The following is a 7,741-nucleotide window of genomic DNA, read 5'->3' as shown; positions in this document are numbered from 1 at the left end:
CCTCTGGATGGCATCCCATCCCTCTGGCATGTCGACCGCACCACTCAGCTTGGTGTCATCTGCAAACTTGCTGAGGGTGCACTCGATCCCTCTGTGTCATTGATGAAGATGTTAAACAGTACTGGTCCCAATACAGACCCCTGAGGGACACCACTTGTCACTGATCTCCATCTGGACATTGAGCCACTGACCACTACTCTCCGGATGTGCCCATCAGCCAGTTCCTTATCCACCAAATAGTCCACCCATCAAATCCATATCTCTCCAATTTAGAGAGAAGGATGTTGTGGGGGATCATGTCAAAGGCCTTACAGAGGTCCAGATAGATGACATCAGTAGCTTTTCCCATGTCCATTGATGTAGTCACTCCGTCATAGAAGGCCACTAGGTTGGTCAGGCAAGTCTTGCCTTTGGTGAGGCCGTGCTGGCTGTCTCGAATCACCTCCCTGTCCTCCATGTGCCTTAACATAGCTTCTAGGATGATCTGTTCCATGATATTCCCAGGCACAGAAGGGAGGCTGACAAGTCGGTAGTTCCCAGGGTCCTCCTTTCTACCCCTTTTAAAAATGGGTGCAATGTTTCCCTTTTTCCAGTCACCGGGGACTTCACCTGACTGCCATGACTTTTCAAATATCACGGAGAGTGGCTTGGCAACTACATCAGCCAGTTCCCTCGGGACTCTGTGATGCATCTGGTCAGGTCCCATAGACTTACGTATGTTCAGGTTCCTCAGGTAGTCTCGAACCAGTTCTTCTCTTACAGTGGGAGGGTCTTTGCTCTCCCAGTCCCTGCCTTGATGTCCATCCACTTGAGAGGTGTGGAAAGAGGGATTGCCACTGAAGACTGAGGCAAAAAAGTTGTTGAGTATCTCAGCCTTCTCCTCGTCTGTTGTTACCAGTTTGCCAGTCTTGCTCATTAGGGAGGTACACTTTCTTTGTCCTTCCTTTTCTGGCTGACATACCTACAGAAGCCCTTCTTACTAATCTTTGTGTCCCTTGCCAAGTTCAGCTCCAGTTGTGCCTTAGTCTTCCTGACCCCATCCCTACACCACCAGGCAATATCCCTATACTCTTCCCAGGATGCCTGTCCCTGCTTCCACTGCATGTGCATTCCATTTCCTTCTTTGCTCTTTAGTTTGACTAGCAGGTCATGACTCAGCCATGCTGGTCTCTTGCCTTGCTTTCCTGATTTCTTACACATGGGGATCGAGAGTTCTTGTGCTCTATGGAAAGCGTCCTTAAAGGTCTGTTTCTGTTCTCTGTTCTGCTCCCTTGTCCCTGAGTGCAATTTCCCAGGGAGTCCCATTGACTAACTCCTTGAACAGCTGGAAGTTTGCTTTCCTAAAATTCAGGGTCCTGACTTTACTCTTTGCCTGTGGAATTTTGCTTTCCTAAAATTCAGGGTCCTGACTTTACTCTTTGCCTGTCCCATATCCCTCAGGACTGTGAACTCCACCAGTGTATGATCACTGCAGCCCAGGCTGCCTCCAATCTTAATGTCTGTGATTAGCTCACTTGCATTGGTGACCACCAGGTCCAGTAACACATCTCCTCTGGTAGGGCTGTCTATTACCTGGCCTAAGAAGTTATCCTCAATGCACTCCAGGAGTCTCCTGGATTGCCTGCAGCTCGCTGTGCTACTTTTCCAGCAGATGTCAGGGTGGTTGAAGTCCCCCAGCAGAACGAGAGCCTGTGAGCGCAATCCCTCCTGTAGCTGGAGTAAGAAGGCTTTGTCAATAGGCTCCCCTTGATCGGGCAGCCTGTAGTAAACACCGACCACAAGGTTCCCTTTATTGGCTTGATCTCTAATTCTTGGCCTAAGGCATTCAGCTCTTGCCACTCCCAGAACGTCCTGCTAGTGTATGGGTCAGTGCTGGAGCAGCAGGGCTTGGACTCAGGCCTGGGGGTGGGAGAGCATTTGAGTGCTGTTCCAGCCTTTTTGTGGACACAGGGAGGTGTTTGCTCCTACATAGACCTTTTTCTTGAGACTTTCTTCTCGGTCCTGAAGGCTGGGCATGTTCAGTGGGAGCTGAGGTTTTGTTTTGACTATGCAGTGGGGAGCTGGTGGGCTTTGTGCATCACTCTAATCTATGTATGGTTATTTCTGCAGGCTGTCTGCTGATCTTGCACTTTGGCCATGCTTTTGAGCTTCCCAAACACTGCAGCCAGAGTCACAATTTCTGTTCTCTTAAAAATCAAGCTTTAGCTGGCTGTCATCCATAGATAGAGGGCTGTCTCCACTCCTGTCCTCTGCTCAGTCCAGCATTGTGTTGGCTGCAAACAGGGCTATAATTCAGTTCATGAAATCTTTATTAAATTGAGATAGTAACCAGTAAAATGAGAAACTGTAACCACTGCACACATGTTAGTGTGTGCAATTGTGGGTTTGGTTTTCTTTTGTTTTCTCTCGCCCAAGTAATTTGCAAAAGTGCATACTTTGGTTTTGCAGATGATAAATAAGAGTCTGAGGCCACTTCAGTTGGTCATAGCTGTACTTCAGGTGCCACTTCAGCTTATGCTCAAAGGCTTCTCTACTTCAAGCTGATTTCTGTGGATATAGATGGCCTGCGAATAGACTTAAGTGCCATGCTAGTGCAAAGCTCTGTGTTGCTGATATTAAAAAATAGCTGAAAGGTCTCACTCTGGTATCTGTAGAAATGCATGACTTCCTAATGGTCTTTCCAAATCTCTCTTGCTGTAACTTAAAGTTCATTACCAACCTTTCCAGAGAGGAGGTAGAGAATTTGACATTACCTTCTGTATGTTTGAAGACCATCTCCTTTAAATCTACTTTCAGCTTTTGTTAAGCAGGAGATTCTCTAGCCGCCTTGGACTACAGCCCATTTTATTTTGTGTAATGCCATTGTTTTCATTTACAGCCTAATAAAAATTAGCCAATTGAGAACACTGAATACTGACTTCTTTCTTTTCTTCTATTGTCTCTCTTTGCTTTCTTGTGCACAGGGAAATTGTGTGAATATTCTTTTGGTGTTTTGTTTTTTTTTTTCCCCCCTCAGCCAGTTGCAGACTGCTTTTTCCTTCTGATACTCTTCTGTTTATTCAGTGAGAACTGGTTTTAGGATTAATTTTTCCAGTCGCCTTTCAGTAACTTTTAACTTACTTTGGTCCGGGCTCCTTAACTGCCTTCTAGTTTTGGAGCACATCTTGCAGCTATAATTTAGACCAGCAGCTTAAAATGCTCCGAAATGTGCATGTGCAAGAAGGATGCTTCCAGCCTTATCTGCTTGTTTGGTGGTGGGTATTACCAGTATGTGCTGGTATTGGGAGAGCATAACTGTTAGGGCAACATGTGCTGTGCAAATATGGCTTGCCCATCTTACTTGCACTTTCTTCTAGTCCCATTCTTTCCCCTTCATACTCTTAAGTTCTTGGGTTCTGTTGAGCATATTTCTTGCCCACAGTTCCTCTACTTAATCACTTTCTTCTCTGGTTTAATAATTTACCGTTTGATGCCCTGTGCTTTACTGAAGTTGATGATTGAAATAGATCTTTTTTTTTTTAATCTGGAAAAATCAGTTACTTCAGCAAAGAAAGCTAATGCATCAATCTGTCAGAGTTGAAACTTGAAGCAGGTTTACCTGTTAATTCAGATTTATTGTTTATCTTGAATACCTTTAGTTATTCTTTCCACTGAAATATGCTTTAAAGGTTTGCATTAGTAGAAGTCAAAGTAGTGAAGCTGTAGTGATGATTTATTTAATCAATTTTTTTCTCAGATTAGAAGCACTGGCTTTAGTGTTCGTCAGTCACATGGAAACACCACTGCATAACCTAAATCATTCCCAATTTCCAACTGTGCTTCTGGCAGATTACTTGGCATGTCTTTCATCTCTCTCCTACAAACTGAACTTTGCTTCTCTCTCAGTTGTGGCAACTACCGGATTTGTATCCTTCTACCCATTATCAGTTTGCTTTGCTTTCTTTTGTGTTTACTCAATATTCAAGTAAAATACTCTTCTAGTTTTGGACCATGCAGAGGTGATTTTTCATTGCAGCCCTCCTCAATTGAATAACTGCTTTGCATCTTATTTTTAAGTGGTTGATAAACCTTTTGTCTTTTATAACCCAGTCTGTAAAGATAAATTGCAAAGGAAATATGTTTCCTACTGATCCTATCTTTGTCCTTATGCTCCTTGATTTCTAAGATCTGTGTTTTTCTAAAATTCTGTTTTCTATTTCTTATAAGCTTGTACTTGCTTTTACTCTTAATGTAACTGGGCACTTGGAAAGAGCACCAAGATCCTTTCACATTTTTCTCCTGTTGCCTGTGGTATAAATTTCAGAGGGGTTTTTTATTCACTGTTGAGCTGAAGTGTACTGTTAACTTCCATTCCCTTTGTCCAGTTGGTCCCTTGGGTTCCTTCTCCTGTCTATTTTTCTATTTAATTAGGTTGAATGAACTTGCAATTGCTCCATCCAGGCTTATTTTCAATAACAGTCTTCTGTAAGGCTGATGTCTACTGGCAAAACCAGATCTAAATGGTAATAAATATTCAGTGAAGAAGTTTGTTGGCTGTTATATTTGGAAGTACCTAATTTCTGCTGCTATTAGCGTTCCTTGCCCTCCAGTCTGTCTAGGAAGTTGGGAATGTACATGCAGTCTTTGGTGGTGTTAATTTTTACCCTGCTCTTTATGTTCATATCTGTGTATGTGTCTGTAGCAGTCCATCAGAGTTATGTGAGAAACTTATGAGTCAAACCATTCAATGAGGTTTTTTTCCACAGGGAGATACCAGGAATCTGACATCTCAAAATCATCTTTGTGACGACAACTCTTGATCATTGTTGCTTTTCTGGGCCTTTGCCATCAGCCTCTCTTTGAAGGGAAACTTGATTTTTATCTCTGCTCCTCTTTCTTATCTTATGTATCGCACTTGCTGTATATTGGCAGTTTATCTACTGGTAACTAGTGAGTTCAAGTTACAAGAACTGCTTCTCCTTGGTCTTTGTTAAAATTTTGATCCTTTCCTTTTCGATTAGTTCTGGTTTTGCAGCTCATCCTGCCTGAGGCTTGCTGTCAGTCTTCTGTGTGCAAAATGCAAATTCATGTGCATTTTTGATTGGGCCAGTCCATCATGAGTCTGTCTCTTACCTCCTCTCATCTTCCCTTTGTTGCTTTGTTTTCTGTTGCTTTCTTTGCCTCTCCAAAGAAAAGTTTCACTGTTGTGTCTGGGCCTTCAGTCATATGACTCCTTTGAGATGATATTTGGTACATAACCAGTTTAGGTCAGGGATTCATTGAAGACTAATTGGTGTTGTGTGTAGAGTTTAACTCAATTTCCTTCCGTACAGTGCTTTCTCAAAGTCTTTCAGCATCTTATCTCTTTAGCTCTCCAGTACAATGGAGTCCTAGTAGCATTGGTGTAACTCCAAAAGAGCTCAGTGAATCAGGCAACCCATATGTTTTTCTGCTGGTTATTTTAAGTTATTGACATGTTGTACTTGCTGTTGCTGGGTCCTCCTTCTGCTCAGAAGGTTAAATGTAAAACTATGGTATGGGAAACCATAAAAAAACCCCTTTTGATTTTGAGAGGCAACTTGGACAAAGCACAGAAAACAATTGGCTTCTTTGAGACATGCTTGTCAAGAGCCCAAAACCTGTCTTGAGAGGGCTGGTGAATGACCAAGGTGTGAAAGTATAACCAATAGAAGGTAAAGTCAGAGTAGGAAAAATAGTTTTCTTTACATTTGCATTCACCAAGTGTTTCGTGCCTCAAGACCCTTTATATACAGCTCATCTGCCTCAAGGTAGTGTTGGTTAAGGTGTTCCTTTGTATGCTTTTCTCAAGGCACCTGCTGCTGGGTACTTTTGGAACGGGCATGATTATTAACTAGATGCACTGCTGTCACTGCTGTTGTGCTAGATGAGATTTGTAGTGGTTGCAAGCAAAGTTGGTGGTTTTTTTTAATAAAGATCCCGGTGTAACGAGGGGAACAAGTTAATAAAGACGGTATGCTTAAAAATCAGACTGTGTGTTGAAATCTGTATCTGAATTAGGTGGTCTTCTACTTGAACAGTGCTTGCTATCTTCATGCATTTGGGAAACGGGAGGACAAATGTAGCATGAGGATTGAATGAGTGAGCAAATCTGATCATCTAGATCTGTTTCACCCACAGGTTTTATGGCAGTCAACAGGTCAGACCTACTGGATGCGTTGGCACATGTTGGAGATTATTGGCTTTGGAGACCAGTGGGAAGATCCTGCTGCTCAGGAAAAAGAATATAGTCTGATAGAGAGCTTTAATCTAGACACAGGTGAGATTACGTGCTGCATGTGTGTGGCTGTGTCATCTCTTTCTGATTCTGCTGTGGCATATTTTTGAGTGGTGAACTTCATGTGGCTAAGCATATAACAACTAGCAGGTTGGATTTAGAAAGCACTATGAGCTTTTAGTTTGTATGACCATGTAGAGCTGGTTAAGTAATTACATGGCTTGTAGTTGCATGGAATATTTTTGAATCCTAGACTTCTGTCATGATATAATAGAAGTAATGATACAAAAAGCATAAAATTTGATTTAAACTGCAACTGTCAAAAATGTGTGTTTGAATTAACTGAACAAACTGCCAGAATAAGAACATAGAATCTCTCTGAGATGAAGCTGCTTTAGGCACCCTCAGATCCCCTTAAATAAGTGATGTGGATTTTTAAAAGCATTAACATGCCAACAATTTGTTTAACTTCATACCACTCAGTTTTGGGCAAGGTGAGCATTAAATGCACTGTTTTCATAAGACATCTGCAGAATATCCTAGAATCCTTTGACATTGCTCTTGTACTGGGAGACAATAGGAGGGAAAATGCAGACTTCAGATACCCCTTTCTTGTTCAGCTTCTGATGTGACTCTGGCCAGGGAAACCTGTTAAAGTAACTTTTATCATGCCCATGATCTTGTAGGACATCTTTTGGGTACAGTGATTTGGATTTAACTGCTGCAAGAGACAGAATATACATGAGATCAGCAGCTAATTATCCACTTTAAAAATATTCTTATTGCCAGTTGAAAAGATGGCTTCTTTAATGGCTTCTACCTCTTGTAACTAAAGACTTAACTGCACGTCAGTTTGAAGTGGCTGAGTTAAAACAAACTTGGTTAGACTTTGCCTTTTTTCTTGGTGTCTCTGATTTTGGTAGAAGCATGGTCTCTATATCACTTGTGTAAAACTCTTTCCAGTCATCATATCCCACATAGAAATTTAATTGAAAAAGTAGATGCTTTCTGCTTTGGATCTTGACAGTTGGATAAGTTAGTTCCTGTTGACTGACTATTGGTAATCAGCCGTATATGTAGTTGCTTTTAGCACGCTTGAGCCTCTTAGAGTGAGTTTGGCCCTTTTCTGTTGAGTCTTGAGGTGGTGAATGTCTCCCACCTTGCATTTGCAGAGAGCGCTGCAAGTTGTGTCTTAGCAGATATCAGCAAGTGTTGATTCAGCCTTATTTCTAAATTACTTAGGGAATATCTAAGCTACGTAACGGATTTTATCTCCCTCTCTTCATTTTGGATGCATTAGCTGGAAGGAGTGTGATAACTGTGCAGTCTCATTTGCTGTTGCCTATAAGTATTTGCCCTGTTAGCCAGCAGGAGGCGTTTGGAAAAGAGAGAAGCTCATGGCAGAATTAACTTCCTATCCATTGACTCTAGCATCTTGGGCCAGCTCTGTTCCCCCTTCTGCAGCTGCACGCTGGCGCTGTGGGTTCTGCTGGTGCTGGGTGTTCG

This window comes from Aptenodytes forsteri, unplaced genomic scaffold (assembly GCF_000699145.1).
Source record: "Aptenodytes forsteri isolate BGI_AS27 unplaced genomic scaffold, ASM69914v1 Scaffold1071, whole genome shotgun sequence".
Classification (NCBI taxonomy): domain Eukaryota; kingdom Metazoa; phylum Chordata; class Aves; order Sphenisciformes; family Spheniscidae; genus Aptenodytes; species Aptenodytes forsteri.
The sequence above is the reverse complement of the archived record's forward strand: the minus strand, read 5'-3'. Positions refer to the sequence as shown.